The 22,527-nt window shown below is 39.5% G+C and overlaps 1 protein-coding gene and 1 long non-coding RNA gene across 3 annotated transcripts in view; one reads left to right on the forward strand and one right to left on the reverse strand.

The window, feature by feature from the left end:
* Positions 1 to 98: 98 nt before the first annotated feature.
* Positions 99 to 17,928, forward strand: LOC113063850 (uncharacterized). The gene is made up of 4 exons (XR_003278747.1): positions 99 to 183; positions 1,047 to 1,308; positions 17,163 to 17,271; positions 17,768 to 17,928. It is a non-coding gene; the product is annotated as an uncharacterized LOC113063850 (long non-coding RNA).
* Positions 17,929 to 20,158: 2,230 nt separating this feature from the next.
* Positions 20,159 to 22,527, reverse strand: part of LOC113063851 (calcium/calmodulin-dependent protein kinase type II subunit alpha) — a 47,792-nt gene continuing 45,423 nt past the window's right edge. For both annotated transcript variants that reach the window (XM_026234244.1, XM_026234245.1), the window contains one exon: positions 20,159 to 22,239. The gene's annotated coding sequence lies outside the window, so the exon portion shown is untranslated. The remainder of the gene's footprint in view (positions 22,240 to 22,527) is intronic.

Below are 22,527 nucleotides of genomic sequence, written 5' to 3' on the forward strand. Positions count from 1 at the left end.
ACAAGCTCAAGCACATAATATTACCAAACCTTACTGTCTTTTTAAGGCAACAGTTTGCTGCCCACTTCTCTCTCTCTCTCTCTGTGTTTCTTTCACATTTTCACTTCTATGTTCAGATGAAAAAGGCTGTTTTCCTGGAAACATCAAAGCAAGGGCAAGAAGTATGTAATTAGCACTGAAGAGGTTTGTCTATTTCATGTAAACATTTAAATATACTTATTCATTACAATACTTATGTTTCTATACTGTACACTTAAGAAAGCTGCACTCTGAAACATTGTGCAAATGCTGGTTTCTTTTAGCAACAAGAACCAAAAGAAAATGTTTTAAAGTCTCTTCCAAGGAGCGTCATTTCACTCGACCAACTCTATCAATTTAAATAAGGAAATACTTAAATATCAAAAACACACGACAAAGATATTTCAAATCAGCAACAAAAACTGACACAAACTGTCCCATAAATGTTGTTAATGCTCCATTTTAAGAAAAAGCATATGTTTGGTACATACAGGCTTATCTCAAGAATGCTTAGTCTATTTACGGTAAAAGTGGTCTGATTTTTCAGTGCAAAAGCACACAATCATCATCATCACAATGAAAATTGTTATACTGTTGTTGAATTTGATCATGCTAAAAGTGTCACAGTATTACTATGATCTTGATAAAATGATCCTCTGACTCAACGCTTGCGTAACTTTAAAATAAACTGCTTTAAAAAGAATATGTTGATGTCTAATCAAATATTTACAGTGACTGCTGCAGTTTCAAATTAAATGTAAATTAGCTTATTTTTTTATGTGTATTCTCAGTTTTTTTTTTTTTTTTTTTGTCAATTAGTAGCTACAATACCACAAAAGACATCAAGATATTCGACTGGAATGAGGAAACAAAATCCCTGGAGTTCACATAGTAAATAAATAATGGTGGTGTCATATCTTATTAACTTCTTATGATGTTTTTTTTAACATCTGTCACTTTTTTCCCCATTCATTTTGATCATTTTATGCACAAGCCAAATCAGTACTTTACCTTTCTTTTGTTTGCAGTTTCGAAGCCAAAGAAGAGATGAAAGAGAAGTGAAAAACAAAAACATCTAAATCTGAAAAGAAGTCCAGAAAACCTCTGGAGAAGTGCCAAAAGTACTCTGTCTTGTTTATGGTGGTCATTATGCAGGACTTTGTTGTGTTATTCTGAGCAATTGATTTACTCTGCTTCAAAGGAATAAGGTGCATCCTGCTCAACTGGAAGCATTCAAGACCTCAATAAAACGCTCACAAACAGAATGCGTCACAATTCAGGCTGTTAAATGTAGGTACTTTGCCACATAATGAAAACAATATGAGCAATGAAAAATAGTTTTTTCCCCCATAACTCCCTTTTTAACTTATTTAGTTATAGTTATATTAGTGCAGCTCAATAATTAAAATGTTTTTTGGTCATAATATTTTTTTGGAGCTAAAAAAACAACAACGCAGACGCTTTTATCTTTAAAGATCTGTGATAGTGATTTTGGACCTCTTTGGGATGGCACCACTTGCAGAACGCAAACTTCTGGAGGGCACATAAGATTGAACTAGTGAGTTTAGGTATGTTTGTGCCATGCAAGTGGTTGTCTTGTAGGCAAGCATCAGTACCTTGAATATGATGTAACCGCAGTGAATTTGATGATTAGAGGTGTAATGTGAGCTGTTTTTGGCTCATTGAAGACAACCCTCGCTGCTGCATTCTGGATCAGTTGCAGAGGCTTGACAATAGCATTACAATAGTTCAGTCTAGAGAGAACAAGAGCTTGGACAAGACGTTGTGTGACAGGAAGGGTCTAATCTTGCTAATGTAGTATAAGGCAAATCTGCAGGACCGGGTTGTTGTAGCTATATGGTCTGTGAAGCGTAACTGATGATCCATCACAATTCCTAGGTTTCTGGCTGTCCTTGAAGGAATTATGGTTGATGAACCCAGCTGTATAGAGAAGTTGTGATGAAACAATGGGTTTGCTGTCTTAGTAAGGTTGAGCTGAAGGTGATGGTCATTCATCCAGCTAGGAATGTCACTCAGACAGGCTGCAATGCGAGCAGCTACCATCAGATCAGCTGGTTGGAATGAGAAGTAGAGTTGGGTGTCATCAGCGTAGCAGTGATGAGAAAAGCCATGCTTCTGAATGACAGATACTAATGACATCATGTAGATTGAGATGAGAAGTGGTCCAAGCATTGAACCTTGAGGAACCCCAGTAGCAAGTTGTTGTGACTTTGAAACATCACTCCTCCAAGACACACTGAAGGATCTATTAGTGAGGTAGGACTTCAACCACAGGAGTGCGGTTCCAGAGATGCCCATTTTTCTGATGGTGGACAGTAGAATCTGGTGACTAATGATGTCAAAAACAGCAGACAGATTCAGCAAGATTAGTACTGAGGATTTTGAAGCTGCTCTTGCAAGTCGTAGGTCTTCAGTAACCGAGAGCAGAGCAGTTTCAGTTGAGTGGTCACTTCTGAAGCCAGATTGATTGCTGTCCAGGAGGTTGTCCTGTACAAGAAACAGAGAGTTGGCTGAACACAACTTGCTCAAGTGTCTTTGCAATGAATGGAAGAAGGTCTGTACTTTTCTAAAAGTGCTGGATTTAGAGACGGTTTTAAATGCTGCTTAAATGCTGTGGAAAATGTACCAGAGTAAAGAGAGGTTTTAATATCAATCAATCAATCACCTTTATTTATATAGTGCTTTAAACAAAATACATTGCGTCAAAGCACTGAACAACATTCATTTGGAAAACAGTGTCTCAATAATGCAAAATGATAGTCAAAGGCAGTTCATCATTTAATTCAGTTGTGTCATCTCTGTTCAGTTTAAATAGTGTCTGTTTTTATTTGCAATCAAGTCAATGATATCACTGTAGCTGAAGTGACCCCAACTAAGCAAGCCAGAGGCAACAGCGGCATGGAACCGAAACTCCATCGGTGACAGAATGGAGAAAAAAACCTTGGGAGAAACCAGGCTCAGTTGGGGGGCAAGTTCTCCTCTGACAAGACGAAACCAGTAGTTCAATTCCAGGCTGCAGCAAAGTCAGATTGTGCAGAAGAATCATCTGTTTCCTGTGGTCTTGTCCTGGTGCTCCTCTGAGACAAGATCTTTACAGGGGATCTGTATCTGGGGCTCTAGTTGTCCTGGTCTCCGCTGTCTTTCAGGGCAGTAGAGGTCCTTTCTAGGTGCTGATCCACCATCTGGTCTGGATACGTACTGGATCCGGGTGACTGCAGTGACCCTCTGATCTGGACACAGACTGGATCTGGTGGCCACGGTGACCTCGGAACAAGAGAGAAACAGACAAATATTAGCGTAGATGCCATTCTTCTAATGATGTAGAAAGTACTGTGTTATGTGAAGTGTTTCCGGTTCCGGTTTACCTAATTAATGCAGCCTAAAAATCCTTTAACGGATTTGGATATTAAAAGCATATTAGTATGTTATGTGTATGCCAGGTTAAAGATGTGGGTCTTTAATCTAGATTTGCAAGAGTGAAAAGAGTGTGCTGCAAGAGTGTGTCTGCCTCCCGAATAATGTTAGGTAGGTTTTCCAGAGTTTAGGCGCCAAATAGGAAAAGGATCTGCCGCCCGCAGTTGATTTTGATATTCTAGGTATTATCAAATTGCCTGAGTTTTGAGAATGTAGCGGACGTAGAGGAGTATAATGTAAAAGGAGCTCATTCAAATACTGAGGTGCTAAACCATTCAGGGCTTTATAAGTAATAAGCAATATTTTAAAATCTATACGATGTTTGATAGGGAGCCAGTGCAGTGTGGACAGGACCGGGCTAATATGGTCATACTTCCTGGTTCTAGTAAGAACTCTTGCTGCTACATTTTGGACTAGCTGTAGTTTGTTTACCAAGCGTGCAGAACAACCACCCAATAAAGCATTACAATAGTCTAACCTTGAAGTCATAAATGCATGGATTAACATTTCTGCATTTGACATTGAGAGCATAGGCCGTAATTTAGATATATTTTTGAGATGGAAAAATGCAGTTTTACAAATGCTAGAAACGTGGCTTTCTAAGGAAAGATTGCGATCAAGTAGCACACCTAGGTTCCTAACTGATGACGAAGAATTGACAGAGCAACCATCAAGTCTTAGACAGTGTTGTAGGTTATTACAAGCAGAGTTTTTAGGCCCTATGATTAACACCTCTGTTTTTTCTGAATTTAGCAGTAAGAAATTACTGTCATCCAATTTTTTATATCGACTATGCATTCCATTAGTTTTTCAAATTGGTGTGTTTCACCGGGCTGCGAGGAAATATAGAGCTGTGTATCATCAGCATAACAGTGAAAGCTAACACCATGTTTCCTGATGATATCTCCCAAGGGTAACATATAAAGCGTGAAGAGTAGCGGCCCTAGTACTGAGCCTTGTGATCGATATGATACATCTTCATTCACTGCTACGGACTGATGGCGGTCAAATAAGTACGATTTAAACCATGCTAATGCACTTCCACTGTGGTTTTTGTGGGTTTTTTATGAGAGGCTTAATAACAGCCAGTTTGAAGGTTTTGGGGACATATCCTAATGACAATGAGGAATTAATAATAGTCAGAAGAGGACCTATGACTTCTGGAAGCACCTCTTTTAAGAGCTTAGATGGTATAGGGTCTAGGATACATGTTGTTGGTTTAGATGATTTAACAAGTTTATACAATTCTTCCTCTCCTATAGTAGAGAGTGAGTGGAACTGTTCCTCAGGGGGTCTATAGTGCTCTGTCTGATGTGATACTGTAGCTGACGGCTGAATGGTTGCAATTTTATCTCTAATAGTATCGATTTTAGAAGTAAAGTAGTTCATAAAGTCATTACTGTTGTGGTGTTGGGAAATGTCAACACTTGTTGAGGCTTTATTTTTCGTTAATTTAGCCACTGTATTGAATAAATACCTGGGGTTATGTTTGTTTTCTTCTAAAAGAGAAGAAAAGTAATCAGATCTAGCAGTTTTTAATGCTTTTCTATAGGATATGCTACTTTCCCGCCAAGCAATACGAAATACCTCTAGTTTTGTTTTCCTCCAGCTGCGCTCCATTTTTCGGGCTGCTCTCTTTAGGGTGTGAGTACGCTCATTATACCATGGTGTCAAACTGTTTTCCTTAACCTTCCTAAAGCGTAAAGGAGCAACTGTATTTAAAGTGCTAGAAAAGAGAGAGTCCATAGTTTCTGTTACAAGTTGTTGTGAGGTTTTGGATATGCTAAGGAATTCGGATACATCAGGAAGATAACTTAAAAAGCAGTCTTTTGTGGTAGAAGTGATGGTTCTTCGATACTTTTAACAAGAAGTAGAATTTACAATTTTGGCTATATGAAGTTTACACAGAACTAAATAATGAGATATCATCACTTGGCTGAATAATTTCAACACTATCAACATCAATTCCATGTGACAGTATTAAATCTATAGTATGATTTCGACAATGGGTAGGTCCTGAAACATGTTGTGTAACACCAATAGAGTTCAGAATGTCTATAAATGCTGATCCCAATGCATCTTTTTCATTATCGACATGGATATTAAAATCACCAACTATTAAAACTTTATCTGCAGCCAGAACTAACTCGGATGTAAAATCATTAACATTGGTTTCTCTGGATAATGTTATATGAAGCACCATTACTTCAAACGAGTTATACTTGAAGCCTGCCCTCTGAGAGATCCTGAAAACGTTGTTATAAATGGAAGCAACTCCTCCCCCTTTGCCTTTTAGATGCGGCTCGTGTTATCGTGTACAATAATCTTGGGGGGTGGACTCATTTAAAATAATGTAATCATCAGGTTTTAGCCAAGTTTCTGTCAAACAGAGCACATCTATATTATGATCAGTTATCATATTATTTACAAAAAGTGTTTTCGTAGAAATGGATCTGATATTCAATAAGCCAAGCTTTATCATTTGTTTATCCATATTGCATTTGTTTTTTATTTGTTGAACCTCAATTAAATTGTTAACCTTAACTTGGTTTGGACGTTTTTTGTATTTTCTAGTTCGGGAACAGACACATTCTCTATAGTGTGATATCTAGGTGAAAGAGTCTCTATGTGCTGAGAATTAACTGACCTCTGTGACGGGAGGCAGCTAGCAGACGGTCGGTTTAGCCAGTCTGTCTGCTTCCTGACCTGGGCCCCAGTTAGTCAAGTATAAACACTAAGTGTAAGACTGTGCCATATTTCTAGACAGAAGAGCAGCACCACCCCAGGAGGGATGAAGACCATCTCTTTTAAACAGGTCAGGTCTGCCCCAAAAGCTCGTCGAATTGTCTATGAAACCTATGTTATTCTGTGGGCACCACTTAGACATCCAGCCATTGAGTGATGACAATCTGCTATGCATCTCGTCACCACGGTAAGCAGGGAGGGGACCAGAGCATATTACAGTGTCTGACATCGTGCTTGCAAGTTCACACACCTCTTTAAAGTTATTTTTAGTGATCTCCGACTGGCGAAGTCGAACATCATTAGCGCCGGCATGAATAACAATCTTACTGTATTTAAGTTTAGCATTAGCCAGCACTTTTAAATTTGCCAAGATGTCAGGCGCTCTGGCTCCCGGTAAACATTTGACTATGGTGGCTGGTGTCTCTATATTCACGTTCCGTACAATAGAATCACCAATAACTAGAGCACTTTCATCAGGTTTCTCAGTGGGTGCATCACTGAGTGGGGAGAACCTGTTTAATGTTTTGATCGGAACAGAAGAGCGGTGTTTTGACCCACGACTACGCTGCCTCACCGTCACCCAGTTGCCCTGCTGCAGGGGCTCTGCTGGAACCGGACAATGTACAGGAGTCCCTGAGCTAGACGCATCCAAAGCCGTATCTAGAGCCCTAACATTCTTACTGTCCTCAAATAAAGTTTGGATGCGTGTCTCTAATTCTGAAATCTTCTCTGTCAGCCTAACTATTTCCCTGCATTTATCACATGTGAATCCCTCATCAGCGACAGAGATAGATAAACTGTACATGTGGCAAGAGGTGCAAATAACAATTGCAGGAGAAGCCATTACTCACCGTGCTTGATGAAATATTCTTACTGCGGTTGTTTGATGAACTTGTGAAAAAAAAATAAAAAAAAAGAATGTGAGTAAGTGAAGGTATGACTGAAGAAGAAATGGCCGGAAGGAGGGGAGTGGGGATGGGATCAAGTGGACAAGTAGTAGGATGATTGGAAAGGATATGTTTGGAAATGTCCATCTCTGAGAGTGGAGAGAAAGAGAAGAGAGAGTGTGTATTAGTCATTATGAAGTTATCATCAGTCTGACGTGTAGCAAATTGGTCACTAATGATTCTTGTCTCATTTGTAAAGAAAACTGCAAAGTCATCAGCTGTAAGAGTCGATTAGTCTGTGCAAGAAACTGAAGATTATTTACAACATTATGGTTCTGAACTCACAACAAACATCACTGAATAACGGGTAAGATAGTGGCATAATCCAACAACATGGGAAACCTGGGTAAAATTGTAACTTGACAACTTCTGTCTATATATATGCACAGTAGAGACCAAAAGTTTGGAAACATTACTATTTTTAATGTTTTTGAAAGAAGTTTCTTCTGCTCATCAAGCCTGCATTTATTTGATCAAAAATACAGAAAAAATGTAATATTGTGATATATTGTTACAATTTAAAATAATTGTTTTTAAATTTATTTTATCTTTAAATTATCATTTATTTCTGTGATGCAAAGTTGAATTTTTAGGATAATTATCACATGATCCTTTAGAAATCATTCTAATATGATGATTCATTATCAAAGTTGGAAACAGTTCTGCTGCTTAATATTTTTTCAGAACATGTGATACTTTTTTAGGTTACTTCGATGAATAAAAAAAAAAAAGAAAAAAAAAGAAACTGTTTTTAAAATATAAATATTTTGTAATAACAATGTACACTACTGATCAGGCTCATCCTGCCGTTAATGTGATCGTCTGTCTTGATTCACTTATTTACATGTCTGCAGCAAATGACAGATTGTATCTGTTGTTCCCTTTCAGTCGGTAACTCTCGATGCCACGTCGGTGACCGACGAATATGGGATATCGATTCGATAGACCAATCTACTTAGAGTGTAACCTAAATGAGTCAATGCACATTGGCATGCAATTATTGCATCCAGCTTCCGCTGATCCCTGCGTGAGTATAAGAAGGCAGCAGGTGCAATGCATTCCAGCTTTTCGCTTCAGAGCCGAGTGTTAGTATCGCTCTGCTCAACTGTGTCTGCTGTGAACTACGAGTTCAGCACACTCTCGGAAGCTTTGTGTGTTGGCGAGACGGCGCTTCAGCGGCGGTCGTTCTTGTGTGGAGTGGATTGCACACTTCAGGCTGCACTACCCCTGTCATGTTGCAAGCGGCCAATTCCCCTGTGCGCCTCAGCACTAAAAGAGCATTTCCTAAAGAGCAAATTTCTCTAAAAGAGCTTAATGGGTGCGTCTTTGTAAAGACGACGGATTGTGCTTATAAGGATGCCATTTCTTTTTAAAAGTGAAAAAAAAAAAGTGAAGTGACATTCAGCCAAGTATGGTGACCCATACTCAGAATTTGTGCTCTGCATTTAACCCATTCGAAATGCACACACACAGAGAAGTGAACACACACACACACACTGTGAGCACACACCCGGAGCAGTGGGCAGCCATTTATGTTGCGGCGCCCGGGGAGCAGTTGGGGGTTCGATGCCTTGCTCAAGGGCACCTAAGTCGTGGTATTGAAGGTGGAGAGAGAACTGTACATGCACTCCCCCCACCCACAATTCCGTCCGGCCCGAGACTAGAACCCACAACCCTTCGATTGGGAGTCCAACCCTCTAACCATTAGGCCACAACTTCCAAACAGCCCTGGCTTTGCTTTGTCCCGTCCGAGCATTAAGGTGCTACGTAGACCGGACATAAAGCTTCAGGACCTCAGACCAGCTCTTTGTCTGTTACGGAGGCCGGCAGAAGGGGAGTGCCATCTCTAAACAGAGGATTGCCCACTGGATTGTGGATGCCATAACCCTGGCTTATCAGGCTCAGGATGTGCCCTAGCCGTTCGCTAGGTTCTATAGTCTTTGTGTAGAGCCACTACTCCAGAGTGTCCGTACTGTAGAGCCTGTTGAGATCCTCCATCACCCTAAGCAGCTGGACGCGGCAGAACATCCAGCGCCAGGCCTTCATGATGTATCCATGAGTACCATGGAAGGGTGGGTTCCATATTGAGACCTAAGCGGTACTCATATGTGTATAGTCCACAGTATAGCCTTGGAGCCCGTGTTTCCCCGGTAGGCTTCTGCCTTCCCAAGAGGGTTTTTAATCACCAAATTTCTCTGTATACTCCTAAATGGATGCTATATGTGTATTTGCCTCCGAGACCTCCTTCCGGAAGGATGGGGCTTCCGCAGCATCTCGGTTCAATGAGGACCGGTTACGTTTTCCCAGTGTTATCCAATCTCACCCAGTGAGGTAGTGCTTTGACAATGGTAAGTGGAGCCACTTATTCTGAGCCCCGGCCTACACCTAATAGGGGTGCAGGCAGCTTGCACAGGGCACTGGAAGGGGCAGCACCCATGGCGCTTTGATAGGGATCCCATATTCGTTGGTCACCGACGTGGCGTCGAGAGTGACCGACTGAAAGGGAACTTTATAGACTGTATTTTCAAAGACTGAATGAAACTGTTTCATCACAGAGTTCTCCGGTTGCTCATGATTAATCTTGTTAGGTGCAGTTAATCATATCAGAATCTTATCATATCAGAGTCAAGCATCTCTGTTTTAAAGTTGGCTGCATGATGATTTTAAGTTGTCCTTTATTGATTTATTGGAATGATTACCTCTATTTATTGGTATTGCAAACCCTTTTTTATTTAGTTTTTAGTTTTATATTTTCTGTTTTCATTATAGTTTTAGTCATTTTTGTTGTTGTTATTTAAAAAAAATATATGTCTACGTAGTTATTTACAAAAAAAATTTATATGTGCAAATCAAACAGATGGGCTTAGATGAGTTCAGAAACATGAATGTGGCAGAAATTTGTTCTTGCTGAAATGTTTAAGCATATGACATTTGAGCTTTGGAGAAGACAGAGGGCTTTTTATTCAAGCCATTACTACTATTATGGCTGTTCATGTCGAGTACGACGAACTGCTTCTCATTTTGAGAGTCTCTCCTCCAGAAATGACTTGTAGGCCTCTTGAGAGTCTCTGCGGCCATTGTCAATCGCTGTGCGCCAGTTGGGTCTGTCATTTGCAAGTTCCTCCCAGTTGTCCAAGTTGATGGAAAAAGCCTGAAGATCCCTTTTAATGATGTCTTTAAAACATAAATGGGGGCGACCATGTTTGCGGGGGGCATTTGCCAGCTCGCCATATAGCAAGATTTTTGGGAGGTGGGTGTCTTTCATTTGACAAATATGCCCAGTCCAGCGGAGGTGGCGTTCACAAAGAATGGTGTACAGGTCAGTGGAATCAGTTGTCTCAAGTATCACAGAGTTTGGCACATGGTCCTTCCAGCATACACCCAGTATGGAGTGAAGGCAGCAAAAATGGAAGGCGTTGAGGCAATGTTCGTGCCTCCTGTATGTTGTCCATGTCTCACGTGCATATAGTAAGGTGCTAAGTACACATGCATGGTATACATGGACTTTGAGGAGCAATGAGAGATACTTCTTGTGCCAGACACGCTTGGTCAATTTTCCAAACATTGATGATGCACTCCCAATGCGTATTTCAAGCTTCAAGGTTATTGTTTGATACTGTGGAACCCAGGTAGGTGAATTTGTCTACAACCGATAGACATGTATTATTAATGTATACTGTAGGTGTCACGTTTGGTGATACAGGAAACACAGAGAGATCCAGATGCAGGTGTGAGATTTTATTAAAGGGCAAATCCAAAAGGGTAAACAGTCCAGGCAGGTTCAAAACCAGAATATCCAATAACATAACAAACAAAAACAAGAACACACGGCAAGAGCAGACTCAGGAAAGTATCACACATAAGACAAGGACTCCGTGAAACAGACTCAGACAGACCGGGTATAAATACACAGAAGGATAATGAGGGAACTGGAGACAGGTGGGGAACAATCAATTAACTAAAACAAGGAGGAAGGTGACCAAATAAGGGAACAGGAAGTGATAAGGTGACAGACACTGTGGGAACGGAGGACACCTAGTGGAAACCCAGGGAACACAACCCAGACACTGTGACAGTAGAGTTCAGGGTTGCAGGTTGGGCAAGAATAACTGTCATTTTAAGACTAATTTGCAAACCAAACTCTAGACATGCAGCGGCAAAAGATGAGCAGAGTAGTTGTAGATCTGCCTCTGAGTGGGCAACAAAGGCAGCATCATCAGTATACAGCAGCTCCAGACGAGAACATGGCGTACTTTGGTCTTCGCTGCGGGTGTGTAGAAGGATACCGGAGTCATCAGGAAATTCACTGCAGAAAATTCCAAAGAGGGTAGGAGCAAGGATACATCCATGCTTTACCCCACACTTTATGTGGAACTCTTCAGAGCGAGTGCCTTCAGACTGTACGGTTGCCTTCATGCCCTCATGAAACTCAGTGACCACCTTCAGTAGTTTGGAGGGCAACCAAGTCTTTGTAGGACAAGGAAAAGTCCAGATCGACTAACATAGTCAAAGACCTTGGTCAAATCTACAAACACCAAGAACAGAGGTTTATGCTGTTCAATACACTTTTCCTGTATTTATCGAACACAGAACACCATGTCTGCTATGGAGCGGCCAGCACAAAACCCACACTGGCTTTCGGGGAGGATACGGTCAGCAAGGATTTGTAGACGTGGTAGAATAGTGCGAGCAAATATCTTGCCAGCAAGACTAAGCAAAGATATTCCTCTGAAGTTGTTACATTCTGCACGCCCCCCCTTTTTCTTATAGATGGTGATGATGTTGGCATCTCTAAGGACATCTGGGAGATATCCACTATTCCAGCACATCACAACCAGATGATGTAGGACAGAGGCAAGTACATCACCACCTGCCTTATAAGCCTCAGGGGGGAGGCCGTCAGCTCCGGCAGACTTATTATTTTTCAGTGCTTTAATTGCAAATTTGACTTCCTCAATGGTAATATCTGCATCCAGGTCAGACATAGGGGGAGTTCAGGAACAGCAGCAGTTATTGCCCGTGTGTTGGCTGTGACAAGCTGAGCATAGAGAAGGCTGTAGTGCTCTGCCCATCTCACCAATTGATATACCAAATCAGTCAGAAGTTCACCTGATAGGGAAAAGAGTGGAGAGGATTTTTTAGGGACTGGGCCAAAGTCTTCTTTCAGACCTTCAAAGACTCCTCGGATGTTTCCAATGGATGCACTTGACTCAATACGTTCACACAGTGTGCTCCAGTAAGTCTGCATGGCTATGCGAGTGACCCATTGAACATTGCGGCATGCCTGCTTCAATGCTGCCTTATTTGAGTGAGTGTTTTGCTGCAGATAGGACAGTCTGGCTGAACGCTTCGAATCAATTGCAGGTAGGAGCAGGCTGGCATGGGTTTTGAACCAGTCAGGTTGGGATCTGGATCACTTTCCAAAGATGGAGAATGCAGCCTTTGTGGTAACAGAGTGGAAGTGCTGCCAGGCAGCCGGGATGTCTTCATGAGGATGTGAGGAGTCAAAGCTGGAATCAAGTAGTTCCTGGAACGCATGCTGCCAAGCAGGAGCATGGGTTGCAGAAACAACCAGACAAGGAGTAGGCTTGGGCCTGGCGTAATAAAACTTGCTTGGGACCATCCTTAGTTTGCTACCTAGAAGGGTGTAATCAGTGTCACAATCTGCTGAATGCAGTGATCGCGGGTGTGATACTTCCTTCAAATGCTCACGCTTCACCAAAACATGGTGAAGTAGGTGCCAGCGCTTAGAACGTGGATGACGCCAGGTGACCTTGGAGAAGTTTTAGCCCTGAAAGAATGAGGAGGGGACACAAAGTTTTTGGGTGCTACAAAGTTCCAGGAAGTGCTGACCGTTGTCATTCATGTTGCCATATCCATGGTTTCCCAGAATGTTAGGCCATGCACTAGAGTTAGCAGCCACTTGGGCATTAAAGTCACCAAGGATTATCTAACATTCGATTGAGGGGGTCTTCTGAACAATGCCGCTAAGTTGATTGTAGAATGATTCCTTTACATTTAGATCAGAAGTTAGTGTAGGGGTATAAGTGGCTATGATTGTAACAGGGCCACAGTTTGTGTGCAGGCGCAGTAAGGATAGACGTGAGGACATGAGCACAGGTTTTTCCACTGAGGACAGTAGCTGGTTTTGGATTGCAAAGCCAACACCGTGCATTGGTCTGTCACCATCTGGGTATCCATTCCTTAGGCACCTCACCGTAGGCACTAAAATTCCCACTAGTCTTGTCCCTTCATCACAGTAATTGAACTCCTGTTAATTGCACCAGGTGCCTTCACTTATTAGTCATTAGCCTCCCTATATTAACCAGTCTTTTCCTGTTGTCTGCATGTAGTCCTTTCCTTCCGTACCCAGTCTTCTCGTCTTCCGAGTTCCTCGCATTCCAAGTTCCTGTTTCTGTTTCCATTCCGGTTCCCTTCCTGTTCTTTCTTTGTTCGTTTATTTGGATTGTTTTCTGGTTTTGGACACGCACCAATAGCACTGATGTCCCATGGACACTCTGCGCAAGGTGGGGGTATTACAGCCAATTTTCCACCACAAAAGCCAGTTGCAGTCAGCTTGCAATGGTCCTTTTCATATCTCAAAATCTCCTGTAACTAGATGCCCGAGACCTCCAGACGCGCATAAACATGTCTTTACATTGACTTAACATTGAAATCATTTGCGTCAGACGCTCTATTCGTGTTTGGTGTGAACGCAGCATAAGAGGTCGCTTTCAACATCACTGGGTCTTATAGGCGCGTAAAATTGCTGGTATTTTCTGTCTAGCTTTCGAAAGGCATACTGCACTTTCGGAATTCTTTATTTTCTTTTTCTGCTTGTTTGTGAGTTTTGTTACATCTATATTTTTTATTGTTGAATTATTTTAAAATTAATAGTGTACATATTTGGTTAAAATCGATTCCCTATTTTCATTTTCGAAACTTTTTTTAGTAGGTCCAATCGATTGTGCAATCGATTTTCAAACTAAAAGTGACAGCCCTAGTTCTGCGTCACTCAGAACTGATTTATGAGGTGAGATGCAGTCCATGTCAGAACTAACACCAAGAGAATGCACATTCCAGCATGCGATGAAAGTGTACACGACAGTTGCAGGATGATGACCAGGTCGTGCCTGTCGTACACGCGAACCTTGCCGAGCAACGACAGCTCTCTTAAGGACAGAGTGCTCCCGAGTTGCCAGTCGTGGAGGCTGAATGTTAGACATCATAATGGAGAGATAAGATGCTCATAGTAGAGATCGCCCAGGCAAAATAAGTGAAAGCATGCATGCACAGGTCAAACTTCCACCTCTGGACTCAATGCTACAGATTCCAACCGAACACAGGTGTGTGACGGTTGGTGTAGTTATGAGTTGCCCCGCAGTGACCAACTGACTAGGTCTATTGCCCCGTGACCATTGGCGAGATGCTCTTCTGCTGAGACAGACTGACTCAGTTGCTGTGATAGCAAACGCGCTCTGATACTCAACATACCTGCCCCTGCTGCCGAGCTAGCAGGGTGGACTGGGTTTTGTCTGGTCTCTCGCCTTTGACCTGTCAGGCTTGTTTGAAGCTACCAGGGGTATAAGGCCCCTGCAAGCTTAGCTCTCAGGGTCATTGGGACTCACAAGCTGTTCCGCCAAGATATTACTGTTCAGCATATAAGCAAAAATTTAAATATATAAAATGTAAACATATTTAAATATATAAAATGTAAACATATTTAAATATGAACAAATAGATGCAAGAATGTAATGTTTTTAAGTGTAATTCATCTACGATTTTACCATACTGTAACACAAATTAATATGAACACCAGATGAATTGTAAATGGTTCGATTCTGGATCAGAGATGCAGTCCCCGGCAGTGGCGAGGCTAACGCCAGCCTGGGGAACAAATCCTCTTCTGATGTACAGCAGCACCATCCATTGAAGATGTGTCAGGATCCTGCCCTGACAGTCTTGTCTGTACTGTCTTTGTTCAATGTGTCTTTGTTTATTTTGTGCCTGAGCACATGGTTGTGTCTCTTGTGTCTACCACGTGCTCCTCTTGTCCCACCTCCTTGTTTTCCCTGGTCACGCCCTCTTGTTTAGTCCCCATTAGTCAGAGTGTTGTCACCTGTTTCTCATGTCTCTGTATGCTCTTATTGTGATCATTTCCCTCATGTGTTGGCCGGTTCGTTCTGTCAGGATTTCTGAGGGAGAGGACCCAGATGCAGAGTGAACAAGGAACGTTTATTGACAAAAGACAAAGCACGATAGGAGGGAGTGGCTTGAACAGTCCAGACAGTAGGATTGGGTAGATGGGTAGACAGTGGAGCAGGCAGTTGGGGGGGATGACCGCCGAGGGGGGCTCTGGGTGACAACCGAGTGCAGGACTGTAGAGGAGGCTGTGCAAGGGACCAGACCACAACACCAGGAACCAAGGGCACTTGACTATAGAGGTATAGCCACACACGTCAGACCTCCAGGCGGGGAGACCCAGTAGCCAGGGAGAAGGCAGCGGGCAACACAGGAACAGACAGAACTCACAAAACACTAGACAAGACTTAAGACAACATGAGAACAACAACAACAACTATAATAATAATAATAATAATAGGGCAAAAATCAGACAAGGCTGCTATGACCTAGAAACAAGATAAACTAGGGGAATAACCAAAGTAAACTAAAAAGGTAAAGAAACAAATACAAAATAAAGTTCTAGAAAAAACTGGAAAGACTAACCAAGAAAATAACTCAAAAGGGGAAAATAAATACTTTAAGGGACAAGTCAAACTCAAGTCAAATTAAAAGTGAGATCCAACCAAAAAGAAACACTTAAACTAGACTAGAATAAACAGTGACAAGATAAACTTAAACTAACAAATACCAGACTTAAACTGACAAGGGAAAAATCGCTATTGGTTTAGAACAGCTAGCACGCTAAGCAGACACTAACTCACACAAAAACACAATTGTAGGACACAGTTGAGGTACAATCACAATGACAATGAACCGACGCAAGACAGAGCACACTAGGAGATCTAAATAGGGGTACTAATCAAGACACGACAGGTGTTACAGATAGGACAATCAAGACACGACTAGGTTAACAAGGGGGGCGGGGCAAGGGAACGAGACAACACAAGCACATGGCCCAAAGACAAGGCCATGCGCTTGTACACAAAACATGGGTCTGTCATGATCCTGCCTCAAGACTAGGAAAAATCAAGGACACGAGGGCAGAATCATGACAAGATGTGCAGGAACCACTCTATGGGGCTCTGAATGCATGGTTGAGGTTCAAGAGCCTGTATTTTAAGACATTAAACAGCTTGGAAATATTTATTGTTTTGCAAAGTTTCAAAGTAAAATATATATATTATAACAAATAACAAATTATATATATATATATATATATATATATATATATATATATATATATATATATATATATATATATATATATATATATTTGTTAAAGTTTTAACAATATAAAACTTTTTTTTTTTAGTATAGTGAATAAATGGTACCAGGGTTATAATAGTTTAACTGCAACCATAATTAAAAAATATATATAATAATATTTCAGCTAGTTATCTATGCATTTCTCATTTTAATTTAATTTAAATTGACGCACTAAAATAAACAATAAAAAAGTCTGTATTAAATAAGATGTATTAAAAAAACAACAAAAACTAATAAAAATGACAAAAACACACCAGATCATCAAGATTTTAACTAAAATGAACAAACAGAAATTATAAAATTAAATTAATTCAAAAACCACAATAGTATCTCCATAATAAAATAACACTTAATGGAACTAATGGATCACATAACATACAACAAATATTTAAAGCTGTTTCAAGGAAAGTGAATCTCACAACTTGTAAGGGGTTCTTATGCAATTCCAAACCCTATTAAGAATATTATAGATCTTCGAGAAAAACAATTCCTCTAGCCATTTAATTTATTATTACTTGTTAGAGTGGAGAAATGGAAATTCATTTTCCTGTTGTTACTGTTTTTTAGAAATAAATTTGTGATGATGTGGAGAGACGTCTGAAGTTTTTTGAGGGCATTTGGAGAAGTGGAAAACTGTCTCCTTTGGTCAAACACAGGATGCATCGATTGTCCCAAAGTGAGTCTTTTTCACCTTCACACATTGGTTCTGTTATAATGAAAACTTAGTTTTTAAAGGGGTCATGAAATGGAGAATGACAATGTTCTTGATATTTACACGAGAGGTTACTCTAAAATAAAAACACATGGCAAGTTTCAGAACTTAAATCTCCCTGTTTAAACTATGAGTTATTCTTTTCTATCCTTCTGAAATCTAGAGAATCCCGATTTCTGATCAACTCTCGTCTGTCCTTCAATCACAAGAGCCATGCTTCAGTTGGACACTCCGTGGATGTAAAAAAATAATAATAATAATAATCTGCACCTCCAAAAACTTTAAATAGCCATCTTAAAGATCCAAGTTTTAGAAATGCATGGCTGAACTTTATTTGTAATGACATGCATGAGATTTAATTTTTTTTCCAGATGACATGTTTAATCAGCACATAAATGTATACATAATTTTAATTTCGCCCCTGTTTAAGGACATTTCTGAAACTCATTCATTTGTTTAGACTGCTGTGGTCTTGATCAAAGTTGACAGAAGAAGGAAAAACAAGCTAGATGTCCTTTGTTTCAGACGTGAAAAGAAAAAACTGGGACGCCGCTGATGAGATCCACCGAGGCCTGATGGTGGATCATGTTGCTGAAGTCAGTCAGTGGATGGTGGGAGTCAAGCGGCTCATCGCTGAAGCTCGGAGCCTGAACCCAGAACAAATCAAGACCCATCCAGGCTACTGAGGAGGACTGTGTGATGTCCAGTCCTTTGAAAACCCATGACGCTTTATATAAGTTACCAAACTGATTTATTAACTCATGTTAAGTTTTGAATAATCCACCTTTAAATCATCTGTATCCTCTAATGTTCCCTTTTTTTTCGAGAGTGGTGCTGGAGAACCGTCTTTGTAATTTTTCCTCATGATAAATTGAAAATAATGTAGGTATTAAGTATTACTAGTGTATATAAAAAACTAATTTTAAAAAGGGTGTGATTGTCAACACTTATGCCAATCACACACACACACACATACTGTACAAACTGTATATTCAATGGCCCTACATCAACCCTACCCCTAACCCTAACCCTCACAGGAAACTTTGTGCATTTTTACTTACTTAAAAAAAAAAAAAAAAAAAAAAAAAAAAACATTATTCTGTATGATTTATAAGCGTTTTGAAAAATCGGGACATGGGTTATGTCCTCAGAAGTCACCCTCTCCTTGTAATACCTGTGTCATACCCATGTCATTATACAGAGTTGTGTCCTGATATGTCACAAACACACACACACACACACACACACACACACATGTGTATATGTATGTATAATGTCACTGGCTATCTTCAAATATTCTCTTGAAAAAGCTGTCCATTATGAACCTATAGTCCCAAACTGTTGTAGCCTTTATAACCTGCATAGCTCAAAACAGCAAAAGCCTTTTTAGATGTAAATGCATTTCATGATGCATTTTACTAAAAATATTTAATTCTTGGTATCATATTAAAACAAAGAATAATATTTCCTAACCAGTAGGTGGCACTGTTCCTAAACTGCATTGGTACATTAAAATCAGAAAGAGCTTTATTGGCAAGTGTGCTTGCTTACACACACAATAACTTTGGCTTGGTGACAGAAGCTTCCAGTACACAGAGAGGTTGACAAGGGACAAGACATGGATAAAAAAAAAATAAAAAATCTAAAAACAATACACAATAGACAAAGAGACAGTAAACCGTATATATATTAACCCTCTGGTATTGCTCATTTGGGAGTCACACTTGTGTTGTTCACGTGTCTAAAGGGACTGACTCCTGAATTCTGCCTTTAAAATCCAATTTATATATATATATTAGCAGTGAAAATGATGCATTTCCATAGCCCTGAAATGTAGGATGCATTATCTCATATTAGTGCTTACTGTCTGTATAATGCTTAACCCTCTGGTGTTTTTTTTTTTTTGTAATATCAAAAAACACCAGAGGGTTAAGCTTTATACAGACAGTAAGCACTAATATGAGACAATGCATCCTACATTTCAGGGCTATGGAAATGCATCATTTTCACAGCTAACCTCACTAATAGTGCCTACTGTACTCTGTTTGGAAACACATTTTTCTCACAGCACCTGAAGTTTTGTGAAAATTGTTTATGTTTCATTCAGTCTTTTGATAATATTAGGCCTACCAGATCATATATATTTTTTCTTTAAGAATTTTTAACTTAGGTACTAAGGTTTTGGAACTTGCTATGTGAACACATTGAAAGCAAACAGGAAATTAACTTTCAACTATATTTTAAACATTTGGTACTGCGCCCAAACAATATTGCTGAAAGCATTTTTTTTTAGATAAACCTCAAATTTAGAACAAGACTAGATTAGATTTACAGCATGGTTTTGGATTTTACACGGTTTTTAGAATACAACATGTTTTGGAAAATATATATTTAATAAAAAATGTTTGCATTCTTCATAATAAAAAAAGAAACTAAATTTCTAGAACTTTTTTCTTCTTCACATTTGTTTTTTTTTTAAACTCATTTCAGCAATAATCTGTCAAGTGTCTTCTTCAAAAAGAGACTGAACTTAAAGCATTCAACGTTTCATTTGGAAATGTCATTATCAGGTCTATGCTCAAAACGTGATTACAGGTAATAAATGGATTATATCTATTCCATATATATAATTTAGTACCATAAATCCTCTACAGATACAAAATATTAAATTAAATAAAAGATAGAAGCCCACATTCACTGCATTGTCATTAAACATCTTTGTGTGTCTCCCATCATTAAGTGTAACCCCGTTTCATGCTGACTTTGATAACAACTCGCACTTCTCACAATGTGTCACCAACAGAGAATTTTAAAGATGATCTGCAACAAATACGCAATGACAGCTACAACACTTTGTAAAGCACTTTTATTTATAAGCCCGGTTGCATTAGAGCCAAACTGCAAAAAGTACATCTTACTCAGAAAACAATATCATACCCACCCACTTTTTAACAATAAAAATAGCATGCCTCAACAAAACACAGTATATATATATACGTCAAAAACTATCAAAAGATGCTATTAGGCCTTTCATAAACCGTGTTGAAACCATAAAGAAGACAAAAACATCAAAGAGGCCAGAAATTAACTCTCTTTCAGTAGCCGTTTACAATCAACCACGTAACTAGAAGACATGCATTTTATTTCTTTCAATTTCAAATGTCTAAAGAGTTAAATAATGTGAAAATGAAGAGGAAAACTTTGGATCTGTAATGACAATTGAATAATAATTCAATATTAAGAATGGATATTTGTTAAATGTGCCACAAGTAGCCTAAAAGTATTTAGATATAACAAAAAAAAAAAGAATAGTAAAGATTACAGTTTGTTGTCTGTCGATCCAACCGGATGAATAGCAGCTTTTATACAGCCATGGCAAAATGTTTGATAAAATGAATCAACATAAAATTCGTGCATACAGCCATCACATTAACATTCCTGCTTTACAAATTAATAATCGAGAAGCAATTTTTGACAAATCTGACTAAGCTCATACAGTTTTACTAATAAAAACGTAACTGGTTTAGTAAATATGAACACACGTTATTAACCCGTGCATATTAGATACGAAAAACATTTTAATATACCTTACAAATGTTTAGATAATACAGAGATGCAGTTGCTCTGCAGATAACAAACATTCACCAGCAATAGTCTGAATACAATATCAACAAGTTCAAATCGTTTTGAGCATCACGATGTAGAGTCAGCAATGTCCACTTTCTCTTTTGAATTATTTTGATTGTTCATGTTAATAATTATGAATGTACATTTGTTGACCGTCACAGTAAGACTGATCAAGCAAATAGAGCATTTTAAAAAGACATCAGTAGATAAACACATCAACACTGATTATTGAAAGCTCCCTCTCCAGCAAAACATGCTTCCATTGAATTTGATTAGAAGATAAGCCCGGACATCAAACACACCCTTAAGAGCTGCTTCCAGAGACTTCCTTTTGTAATAAAAAGAAAAAATCCCTGAATCCTAAATACAAAAGGAAGAACAAATACACCAGCTCTACTGGAAGAACTTTATCAAAGTGCTCTGAGCACACCACACCAGACCCGGATCTGAAAACCCTGTACGGCAGAAAGAAAGACGCTCTCGCATGCATTTACTCTTCCACTGCCACCAGCAGCGCCAGCTTTAACTTTAAGCAACTGTTCATTGAGTGGGTTGCTCAGCCCCCTTGATCCATCTGTTCTTGCAGTGCGGATCATGTGGGTTTATTAGATTGTGTGTGTGTTTTGAGCCATCGATGTAGCTTTGATTTCAAGGGCTAAGTGAAATTCACTTTTGCTCATTGTGCTTTTTCTAGAAAATGTTCAATGGTGATTGTCTGGAAATCGGGCAGTGGACGACAAGTTGTGTTGATATCTGTCCGATGACATTCACAGGAAACGTCATTACTGTATTCTTACCTAGGAGTTCTACAGTATTTCAAATTTATAAACAATATTTCTGTTTAGTGGTAGACAATAAAATAACAGAGATCCATTTCAATCAGATTTCAAACAGGCGCAAGATAGAGCTCGAAAGACTATGTCTAACTGGTATCCTTGTGGTTTTTATTAAACACAGGAAACGGGATCTCTTTTGGAATGTAGTAGTTGTCCCGAATGTGTAATTTGTGTCAAATATCTGCAAATGTAGCACTTATGGTTAAAAACATGGTGGGTAATTTTGTAAATATAACCAAGATACTAAAAACAAAACAAAAAAAATTACATTCCACACAGCAGGGTTGCAACAGCAAAGTGGCTTCATCATAGTTATCCATAAAGAAGTGTTCTGAGCAATGAGAATAAATGCTAATGTGAATGTGATGACGCTGTAAAGCAGAGGGCCAATGAAGTTCAAGGAATGAGATGAGAAGCCGGGAGCTTGTACATCCTCAAGCCAGTGATCCTGCAGCTCTGGTATTTTCAACTAAGACAGAAAAAGAAAGCAAGTTCAGAATGCAAAATGTTACAGAGCAAGTCAAAACAAATCCAGAGATTTTCCTTTCCAATCTTTTTTTTCTCCTCATCTCAAGAAATATCTGTGTCCAGACGAAACCACGAAATCGATACAAAATGATGTAGTATACATGAGATGCACTAAAAACTGAGAAAGCTTGGATTATACACATTATAATTGCGTGCAGTAATACAAACGAACATGGAACAATACATTTCTTAATATGTGTTACTGTTAGTTAATAAAAAGACAATCGTT

Source organism: Carassius auratus, chromosome 46 (assembly GCF_003368295.1).
Source record: "Carassius auratus strain Wakin chromosome 46, ASM336829v1, whole genome shotgun sequence".
In the NCBI taxonomy this organism is placed as follows: Eukaryota; Metazoa; Chordata; class Actinopteri; order Cypriniformes; family Cyprinidae; genus Carassius; species Carassius auratus.